Here is a 12056-nt window from a genome sequence, read left to right as displayed (position 1 = left end):
CAATACGTTTAATGTTGTGAATCATGACGTTGAGAATGTTATTGCATCAACTTGACACACTCAGGTTTACAACACCACACTTTCCTTTTACATTCTAACGCGATTAACATTTGTAAACGATTTTGCAACTTCCATCATATAATTATCACGGAAATAGACGAAAATTAATAGGCGGAGCTAAATTTCACGGAAGCAGAATATATAGAGAGGTAACTCTTGCTGGTACAAAAAAATTCAAATTATATAGAAACTGTTATAAATTTCACATACATCTACTGTATTACAATTGACTTTGAACATACTCTGATTATGTTAAAATGTATTCAAGTACAGGATATTCAAGTAACGCAAAATTGGTTAAGATATAATGTAACAATGTAACAACGTTAATACTGATAAAGAGCATAATAATATGCAAAAACTAAAGTTGGTGAATTAACATAAGGGAATGTTTCCCATATATAATGACACACACCACTATTTCTTGAACGATAGGGTTTGTGTGCCTTCAAACGTTACACGGTAATACTCAACTGCATCTTTTTATATTCAGCAAATAGTACTAGAATACGATACATGGAAGTCACTTTTGGCAACACGAATAAAGAAAACTGAACAGTAAGCCTGTGCCTTCTTTCTTTAAAGGACTATGTTGGGTTGTAGAAAAACCCATATTTTTACCAAGTGTATAACCACGAAACAATTCCAAGTTTACTATCGATAATTCCGTTGTATAACCAAAATCTTGTGAATTTGTCCCCTTTTAATGTTGAAATAAATATTCAGTGTATCCTAGAAAATTTGAATACCCTCAGTAAAATTTATTTGTCGTTGAATATAGTCTTATCAATAGTTTTTACTTCCTTGAAAAATATTTAACCTCAGGCAGTAAGTAGCCTGGTGAGTTTTTTTTATTATTTTTTTTTTTAGTTTCTTTTCTAGGAAATGTGGTATCTACAACGTTTTAAAACTTATATGCCTATAATCCTTTAAAGTCCGCTGATGTTGATTGTATAAAGGCATAGAATGGCAATGACGCAAGTGATATAACTAAACACCTAACCGAAATTTACGCCGCTTCTTGTCGCCGACGGTAAATACCGAAAATGAGCGGATAAATACGTTATTTACGATGATGTATTGGGCGGGAAAATGGGAGGAGCTTATTTCATCTCCTTTTGAAAAACGTTGTAAAGCTGGATTATGCTGATCCGAATCATGATGGTTCGACAATGTAAAGATAAGAATGTACATAACTTCTGTTTTGTCGGCGTATACACGAACAATTAGTATTCGAACACTTGGTATTGCGACTATCTGCAAAGCAGTTAATGTTTTGTCGTTATGTATTTGTTAAAATGCATGTTTACAATGTTAAATCGGCAATCTCAATCAAAGAATGCAACATTGGAGTTTACATACAAAGAAATACAATTGTATTTTGTCCGTTAACAAACTTTTCAACACAGATCAACAAGGCTGGATATTTGGCAACGAATAGCCTCCATAAGATAGAGGATAGGGAAATCCCAACCCGAGGGTGATCGGTTCCATCGGGAACGAGCCTTGGCGAGTTCCCGATGGAACCGATTGCCCGAGGGTTGGGATTTCCCTATTCTCTATCTAACTCATTGATTGATTATTTTTCTCACTCACCTGGACACAATGAATATCAGTGATCTACTTACTACGCCCTAGTTTTGAAAAGCGGGGCTTAGGCACCTAACGTACGTCCATAAAAAATTTTACTGGCCAAGTTAATGTTTGAAAAATTCAATGAAAATTCATATGAGATATCTCATCAAACAATAAGGTTATCATGATAAAACACATCAATATTAAAGTCGGAAAGTGTCATAATGTAAGTGTTTATAAGAAATTCAATTCATACATAAATTGTTGCCAAAAAGCGTTTACCGTTTGCAAAGATTTTTCTACTTATTAGGTTATTTTGGCCGGATATTCAATTAAAATATATCAAAATGAGATTGTCATCAAGAAGCATCGTTATCATGGAACATGGATGTTCTTCAAGCAAAGTGTCATAATATCCGATTTTACGAAGAATTTTGCGATATTTTTTAAGTGTGCTATTTTAGTAACAGGTCGATATTGAAAAGGGCGGGCCTAGGTAAAGTAGGACTCATTGCAGTGTGAAATTTAATATCAATCTATTTTGATTCGTGGACAAATTAATAGATAAGTTCACATATTTTTAATACATTTTGACCTTTTGACGTTTCATTTTTGTTTAAATAGGAGTGAATCACGTATGTGTAGGAATACGTTTTTAGAAGTGCTGCTAAGCCCATGTGAGATAAGATTTTCCAACACCGCTATTTTTAGTAGCATTTACGGATTTTTCTATCTGGTTAGTGAGAAACATAAAGAAAAAACTTGGTGTGTAGCAAGCTTATGTAAACACCTCGTTTTGGATTGGTTTAAGTCCCCATCCCACCAGGGTCAAGATCAAGATAATATTGATTTTTCCATCTGTTGCTATTACAAAAAAAAGAACATGTTTTTTTTTTGTTTCTTCCTTATTTATAATTTAAATTGCACATAGATACATTGTAGGTTGCTTGTATTTGTATATCAAATACAACAATACTTTCTACAATGGTTGAGTAAATTGAGAACCTGCAGACATTTTCACAAAAAAATTTTATAATTTTTTATCGTAAGAGAACACTTATGATAAATCTCCTTTTCACAAAAAATCTTATGAAAATCTTAAGAGCAAAATCTGTCGTAACTTTACGATAGGTGTTCCCCGTAGGCGTTCGTAAGTGTAATTTTTTTTCTTTCTTAAGGGTAAAATTATATCATGTATCTCTTACCTAAACTGAATAAAAACAAAAAACAAAAAATGGAGGACAAATATATATTAAGCAAATGTTATAAGTAACACAAATTAAGGTATAATTATTTTTCAACATAAACATTTGTGACGTCATGACTTGATGACGTCACGATGGAAAGGGTTATGAATAGTTAAAATGTGAACTATACAGGGAAAACTAATAATTTATACAATTTTGAGAGTTCGATTTTATTGCCATCATTTACTAGTGGCACCTTTTTATTTATTAATACCTTAGCAATAACATAGCAGACCTTGTTTCTTAATCACTTAGATACATAAAACTATTTTTAAATCAAGATAGAAAATATATGTTTGAATTATTCTTTTGTTCTTATTGAAATTTGATTGTGTTCAATACATATTTCAAGCTCTTTATTACTTGATTTTAAAACCGGAATCAAATATAGAGCATGCACATCAATATCAAATGAACATTGCTACTGTAGGGATGTTTTTATCGTAAGATTTATCTTAAGTGAATTTTTTATCTTTTAAAAGATAAAATTTCAACTTACGAGTGGCTTTGTGAAATTGACTTAAGATTTAACTTACGATTATCGTAAGTCAAAAACTTAAAATAATTCGTAACATTTTTGTGAAAATGTCTGCTGGTTCCGTGGCATTGGCATGTACTTGTTAAAATTAAGATAACCATGATTATTAGTGGAATAATGACAATGATTAGAATGCAAATTGGGGTGATGATTGTGATTATGATGATTCTTGTTAATGATTATAAGAAAGGTTTGACGATTAAAGCTGCATTTAGAATTTCATAATAAAAAAACAAAACAAAAAAAAAAACAACAAAAAACAAAAAAACAGAAAAAGCTATAGTTATTTCATATCGACTTCTGTTCTTATTTTGGTGCGCAGACAGCCGAAATAAGCTTAAAAGTCAGAAACCTTATTGTGGCAAAATGGAACGTACATTTTCTATTTCTATGTGAAACTCCGCCTCGGGTCAACCAAACATCAATGGTAAATCAACAATTAAGACTTTAAGTGGCAGTCCAATTTCAACGGTATATTTCCGCATTATGAAACATATAATATATTTTTTAATTTTATTAGTTGATAATTCTTATATAAACGACAGACCTAATGTAGAACGAAGCCAAAATAGTAAAAATTGATTACATTGGAAAATTCTTAATTTTACGTCTACAAATATTGATTGTTTTAAAGCCTAACACTGTGACGTAACTTAATATATATATAATTAATATATTTATAATTATCGTTAAAATTCGTATACGAACTTGAGTGTTACGGCAGGATTCTCATTTCGGAACAGTATTTGATTAGCTTTACAACAATTCTTTAAAAACGTTTTTTAACTGTAGACTGCATTGTTTTTGTTGTGTTTTTTTTTTTTGTTTTTTTTTTTTTGACCAGCGGCAAAATATTTCTACTTATTTCTACTTATTTATAAAATGCAGCTTTAATGGATTGATATTTGTTTACCAATTTTTACATATTTTGGTCATATCTTGGCGTAGTGTCCTCCTATTCGGCTTTCCTGGAAAAAAAGCCAGTAATTAACATTTTTTGCGCAAATGATAGACAACTTATTCAACATGATTTCCGAATCTGTGGTAAGCGCAACAGTGATTATTACGGCACCATGATGGTAACGAGGTGACGAATATGATGATTATAATGATGATGATTAGGATGATTATGTTGATGACTAGTTTCGGTTCAGAGTTCCACATGGAAGGCATTTTGAAAAAAAATGTTTCTTTATATGTTAAATACCTCCTCAATACATGTTTATCCATTTAAATAAATGTTTGCCATCGCAAATATACGAGAATATTTACCATGGCAAATAAATTTACCATGACTAGTACCAAATATTAGGGCAAGTGCTTATTTTCCATTATGTATTTTTACAAAAAATATAATGAATATTTTTAAGGAAACATATAAACTTTGAAACCTGTTTAATTTAAGAGGGTCGTTGTATTTTTTGTTTAAAAACTTAAGCGTGACAAAAAGAAACGGGCAGCTATTATAAACATGATACATTTCAGATGGCAACAGAGCCATCTGCGCCGACTGCCATCTTCAGCCTCGACCAGATGACGATGAGGATCTTTGTAAATTGCACGCCACCCTTAGACCAAACTGTAAATATGTAACCGATGTTATCACAAGGACAGAGGTAAACTTGCCTATTGCTAATGAAAGAATTATATTGAACTTTCCCAACTTGAGTTTGGAAATTTTGAGATTGAAATATCTCCAGCTGCTGCAAATGCTGTGATTCAAAAACTTAAAATGATTTCGATAAATCAAAATAAGAATAATAGACGGAGGTCACATAATTTCATTTTCAATAAAGTTTGTCACTGTGTAAACATGAGCCTTAAATTATGCATAATAAAAATATCGTTGCAGAATGGCTCGGGCACGCGTTGTTTCATCGGTTTATGTATTTTTTCATCTCCGTTAATGTAATATATGCGCAGTTTTTATGCAATAATTTTGTTTGTTTGTCAATATATATTTGCAAATTATAATTAGATGAAATATGAAAGTGACATCTTTATATTACACATTTTTACAGCCAGAGACTTGTGCTTCTGTCGCGGAAATTGCTCCAATGCATGTACCATTCGAAAATTCCCACAGTAAGTATTTGTAGCTCAAGATTATTACGTCCATCGGTAATCCAGCTTGACATGGTATCAGTCATTTTTAATAAAAGTAATGCATATTATTTTCTTAATATTCAAATGCAATATGTTTTAATTAGCAGCAATAAGAGGCCCTTATGAACCATCAAACATGCCAAATACATTATGACATAACACCCGGTTAACTAGTTTATACGAACATAATAAATATTTTTTGTTTCAGACACAAGACAGGATGAAGAAGAAACTGATAGAGATGAAGCTTGTGAACCTTCTGTTTTTGACAGGCTGACACAGTTATCAACAATGGAAGAAAAGTATTTTTGCAACATTTGTAAAATTAACGAGGCATGTATGTGTTTTTTCCCTTGCAAACATTTTTACAGTTGTGAATCTTGTGCAAGGGTAGAAGAAGAATGCAGGGTATGCAACAGACCAATTTTAACGAAAGTTGAACTTATCCGTGTATAAAAATTATATTTGCATTTCACATCTTACGAGCGTCACATGGTGACTTCATTGGAATGAATATCGAATTGCTTAATATTTTGAAAGAATGAACAAAAAAAGGAAATTAAAATATGTATTGCTTATTTCTCAATTATAAACTATTTATTCGTTTTAGGAAATATAAGTACGCAGAAACAAATCATTTTTTCAAATATCCTGATGCTAATTTTAATCTTTCTTCATCGTAAGTAACACACACATATTGTTGGCTAAATGTGAACCTGCTTTTAATGAACCTGTAAGTAGTAATGTTTCAGCACAAAGGGGTAACATATAACATTGTATATTTACAACTTCCTATGACCTATTTGATGAAATACGTATGATACTTAAGGAATCAAATACCCTAGATAATTTTTGGTTTATGTGAACATTTTTTATGTGATTCAAAAGAAGATGAGAATCTCAAAATTTATGATAACAAGGGATGATCCAGAAGTACCCGGAATTTGTTTGTAATTCTGATAAATTTCAAGTTTTTCTCGTTTAAATTATATCTGCGCAAAAATTGATGTTTCATCTTTTCTATTGCAAAATTTCATTGATTTAATGACAGCCAATACAATCTCAGGACGCCTTAAATAACCATCGGAACGCCACAGCGGGTCAGATAAAAAAAATCACGTACGTTGAGATTTTATAATACACTAAAGTGTCTGATACAATAATGGATCTTGTTTAAAACTGGCCGGAGCTTGGTGTAAAACACAAAAAAGTGCCATGTTAACATTTCTCGCCATTGTAATCAAGTTTTAACAGTTTGTAGTTGCAACATTTATTTATTCGTAAGCATCGTCATTAAGGTAGATCGCGACACTGTGAACTTTCGAGTAGCGTCTTGAAAATTGGCATGCAGAAAGTTGACCATATTTCTGATTTGATTCCGTTGATTTTATTCCAATAGTTTCAGCCAATTTTTGAACACACGACGTCTTAACCTTTATGCTGATATAAAATTAATCGTTTTACGCCGAATAATGTTTGAAAAATGGAAATTTTGTGTAAAATCTGAATGATGTTGATATTTACTATAATACGTTTTTTTTAATTACACGGTCAGATATTACCAAAATATGATTTTTTATTCTTGTAAATACAGATTTTGTATATAAAACAGAGTCAGAATTACCCACTTTCTACAAGAGGAAAAAATAAAAGTCTGATCTGATATTTGTCCGAATAACATTAAATAGTAAAACTTTGAGTAAAATGTTATATTTCTCGGTTGTATTAACATGTCAGTTGCATACTGATTAAATGGTCGGTGAACAGATTATATAAAAGATCGACAGATCCTCTAGAGTGCCCGTAGCATGTACAGACACAAAATGAACTATATATTGAAATATCTTTATTTTGTATAAAGATTTACAACGCAATACTCCTTTGTGCAGTATCTAGCTCAGGACCGCCGGTTCGCGTATATGTTCTGCTAAACATCCGCAGACGTGTATTTACAGCGTTTTATTATATTTCATGTTTAAAGTACTGTTTCTAAATTTTCCTGTTGAAAATTAAATTCTACCATAAATTTGGCTATACAGTGAATAATTAATATTTGCAAAGGCCGATTTGATAGTAATGTTTTTAATACAGCGTTTATGGTGATTCCTCAATTAATCGTTATTTTTAACATAATGATTTCTAAATCAGAGAATTTGTATTAAAGATGTTTATTTACTTGTAGATTCGAACGGCTACATCTGTTATCCAACACCCACTGAGCTAACGTTTCGAACATAACTGTTGTTTCACCCTAATATAATTGACTAAATTTCATTTTTATGAACCGTATATTTTAATATGTCAATATTTCGCCAATTATTTAGCATATATTCTGTCAAATTGTTGCAATAGTTTTTGATAACAAGTGAAATTCAAATTCTAGTTTTTAATAGATGAAATGAAATACATATCACTCACAGTTTATCACTCATAGTGTGGTATAGATTAGCAGAATTTCTTGCAGACTACGTATTATTTTATGATTGAATTTCCGTAAATTTCTAAATTTACATAAAAATATATAGTTGCTTTTTGTTACTAATGGCATATTTCTCGATTCAAGTTTATTACTTTTATTGTATTAAAATATCAAAAAGATACACTGCAATGATAACAGTTACTGTCAGCTGTATTTGTTAGCGCAGCGTATGTGTTGCCGTTGAACGCCTGATGTCATTTTCTTTACATGCGTCTGTTCACGATTCCTTATGAAGTTATTAATCATGCTTAAAAAAAACAAGAAAAAAAATCATTTGTTTTTCGCACATTTTTCAGCAAACATAAACGTCACAAAATGGAAATACGATAATATTGCAATTGACCAAGCCCATGATAGTTACTTAGACAATTTTTGTTACATATCTGGCAAGTTTCGTAAACTGCTGGCAGTTCCTTTTTGCTCAAGTAACACGTTATATTGAAATATACCTGTATATAGACTTTATTAGCCTGGGTTCCAGTATTTGCTTCTTTTTAAAAAATCAAGTATATATCAATCAGAAATTGTGACGTGCTCGTAGGTAATGACGTGTAATTTTAGCGAACAAGCAAAATATCAACGCCTAAATTTTAAGCGAATAAACAAAATATCAACGCCTAAATCCTAGGCTAAGATTTTAAATATAAATATGCTTTTTCATCGTATGGTCTCATTTTAAATTTTAAGTATTTGCAATGGAACATTGTTGTTTATATGTTTTTATTAAGTAAAACTCTAGAACAATTCTCCTGATAAGCTGAACTGCCGCACTTTGAACTCTCAATCTGCATACGTCGAATTTCGTTACAAAATTACTCACGGGGTGGGGGAAATAAAATCACGTGTACCGAAAAATTTGAGTCGGTGACCCCCTTATTATTTTAGTTATTTTGAATAAGTATACATTTTAAAGGAATGTTTAAAGAAAAAAAATCAAAAATTTATTTCAGGAATTTTTTAATAAGCCGTTTGAAAGCCGCATATTGCGGCTAAACTGAACGTCAAATTTTACACAAAATTGACAATTTTCTTTCTATTTCTCAAACATTTTTCGACGTAAAACAATAAATTTTATATCAGCTAAAAGAAAAAGATAATTGCCGTCGAATGCTGTAGGATTTAAGATATTTTGTCTGCCAATGGCGTTGAAATACCCGTAACAGTTGCCAAGGTTACGCAACGACGTCATGTTCAAAAACGGGCTTTGATGGTTAACTTTGATCTCGTGTGTACAAAAATTGGCTGAAACTATTGAAATAAAATCAAAAAAATTTAACTAGAAATATGGTCAAGACGCTACTCGAAAGTTTGTAAAGAGTCGCGTTCTACCTTAAGGCGTCCGGAAAACGGAACGTTCACAAACATACATCAACAGTTCGGATAGCCTCCTTCAGAAACAAAAGTGTTTAAGTAGTATCGATGTATTTTTCAAACAGTTGAACTAATCTTAAAAATAATAGATATTGTTGTGTATATTTGATAATAACTAACGGGTTTGCTGTATTAACTTTGATAAATAGTCTAGAATTTATGGTATAATTCCGAGTATTTCTGGATCATTCCTCATATTCTTACAGACTTAACCAAATCGTATAAATTCCATGTGTGATTCTGGGAATGTTTTAAATAATTGTAAATATTGTGATGGTCGTTCTATCACTGATGCAATATAATTGTTAAATTCTTGAATACTTCTAAATAATGGCGTGATTCCGTTGTTTATTAACTTCCTTTTGATACTTTACACAGAGATGCTTTATGGAGTAAAATTTAAGTAAAACATTTTAAAGTAAATTTTGGAAATATATCAAAAGTTTAGATCTTCAACCAACCATGATGCTTTTGGAAATGTTTATGATTTTAAGACTTACTAATATGATAAAACCCAATGCTTCTGAAAAACAATATTTTATTGATGACTTTTTATCAAGTGATATTTATAATATAAATGTTGATTATTTAGACACAACTATTTCTGTAGAATAAGTAAGGAAACCATTATCACTTCTAAATCGTTGTAAATGTTCTGATAATGATGATATTTTATCGACGCAATGGTATCATATTCTTTAATCTTTGTATATTGTTTTATTATAGGTATGACAATTGTATTTGCCCAGATTCTTGGTCAAAATGTGTGCTTTATTTTTTTAAAAGATGACAATAATGTTCCTTCTTATTATAGTGGTATTACTTATAATAATAAGTTTATATTTTTTGTGCATGTAAAATACGAGCGATGATTCAGAATTACCCGGAATTTGTTTATGATTCTGAAAAATGTCATGTTCACTACATTTAATTTATACCTATGTAAAAATAAACGTCGAAATTTCATAAAACATGAAAATTTTTAATATAAAAATTAAGATTGTTCAAAAATTGCAGGAGCTTGGTATAAAACCCGCAAAATGTGATTTTAAATTTCACACCATTGAACAATAGATTAATGTGTAATCAAATTTTAACGGTTTCTGGTGCAACGTTTAATTATTCGAAAACTTCGTGGAATACGGCACTTCACTTTCACAAACATTTGTTAACAGTTCGGAAAGTCTTCTTCAGAATAATCTAATATGACACATAAGTTTCTTGTTAGTAAAACAAAAGTTTTCGAGTGGTATAGATGTATTTTTCATACACTTGCACTAATCTTGAAGATAATTGATATCGTCAGCGTGATCAAAGAATTTACATGACGTTTTACTAGACAAATTGCTGTCATGTGCGGCCTTTCAAAAATTTTAATGGCATTTTTTTCTTCTTTATTTTTCTTTTCAAAAATTTTTTAAGGTGTTTACTTTATTTTTCAAAACCTTTTTTATACAATTATTGGAATTTAACGGACTCATTTGCTTTCTCACTTAGAAATTATAATGACTGGTACGGTGAACGAAAACTACAACATTTTATTTATTTTCGTACATTTTATTCGGTTTTGTTAACATTTTGTTTCATGTACGTATTAATTCAATTATATGATACAAATAGGTGAAACATATTTAAACACTTCAACGTTAAGACGTTTGAGTTGCTAACACACTTACGGTGAGCCACATCCGCCATTTTTCAACAAAAGATGTCCGTTTAAGCTTATTACGTTGTGACACCATATAGGCTGTGCCGTATGCGCATTACAATGTTTACTTCGATATACATGTGGTTAAAATGTGTTTAACTGTCATTATTCTTTTTTCCTTGTAAAGCGGATATATTAAGCATTTAGACAGTTTTTATTAACATATTTACCTTTAAGGACGTTTTCGGAATCGTTCATATAGACATACAGGCAAAATTAAATATGTTCTATACAATTTCTTTAAACTCGGCATATTGTTAGAATATGATAACAGAAACATTTTAAGCGAAAAAGAAAAATTGGGGTCACCATTCTTGTTGTCTGCCCCTGAATCAGAATTTTCTACTTATCTGAGGTCATTTAAAGGGCAGATAACTGATACATACGTAAATGAATTATTGTTTTTACTTCTGAAGAATGTTTTTCGTTTTGTTGTTGAATAATACAATATATCACAGGCAATTCCTTATATCAGTTCTGTTATTATTTTTTTTCAATGGAAATAAAGGTACTTTAAATTCATAAAAATAAGCCAATTTTTAAGAAAAAATGCACAGGTTAAGAGAAGAAGTGGAAAAAATAAACTATCTACTCTAAAATTGTTCTTGAAATTTTGCTTATTGACTAAGACGAAGGTAAGCTTTATGAAAAGAAAAAGAAAAAATGTATTGTTTTGCTTCATTGTAAATTATCTGCCCTTGAATTTAACGAAAAAGTCCGATTCAAGGGCAGATAACTCGAAATGAGAACGGTGACCTCATTTTTCAATCCGTTTAAAATGTTTCTGTTATCATATTCTAATAACATGCCAAGTTTAAAGAAATTCTATTGAACAGTTATAAGTTTGCCTGTATGTCTATATGAAAACTCCGGAAAACGTCATTAATTAAGATTATTGAATTTATGCCTTAATTCAGGATCATCCCTCGTATTCGTACTGATTGAGTTAGAAATGTGAAACTGGAAATGTTT

General features: G+C 30.7%; 1 pseudogene; it reads left to right on the top strand.

Moving 5' to 3' along the window:
• LOC132729565 (uncharacterized) overlaps window positions 1-12056 on the top strand; it is a 44802-nt pseudogene that overhangs the window by 10620 nt on the left and 22126 nt on the right.

Source organism: Ruditapes philippinarum, unplaced genomic scaffold (genome assembly GCF_026571515.1).
Source record: "Ruditapes philippinarum isolate M1 unplaced genomic scaffold, ASM2657151v2 ctg742_1_1_1_1, whole genome shotgun sequence".
NCBI classification, from domain to species: domain Eukaryota; kingdom Metazoa; phylum Mollusca; class Bivalvia; order Venerida; family Veneridae; genus Ruditapes; species Ruditapes philippinarum.
Note: the sequence above shows the minus strand (reverse complement) of the source record. Positions and strands in the feature narration are given on the sequence as shown.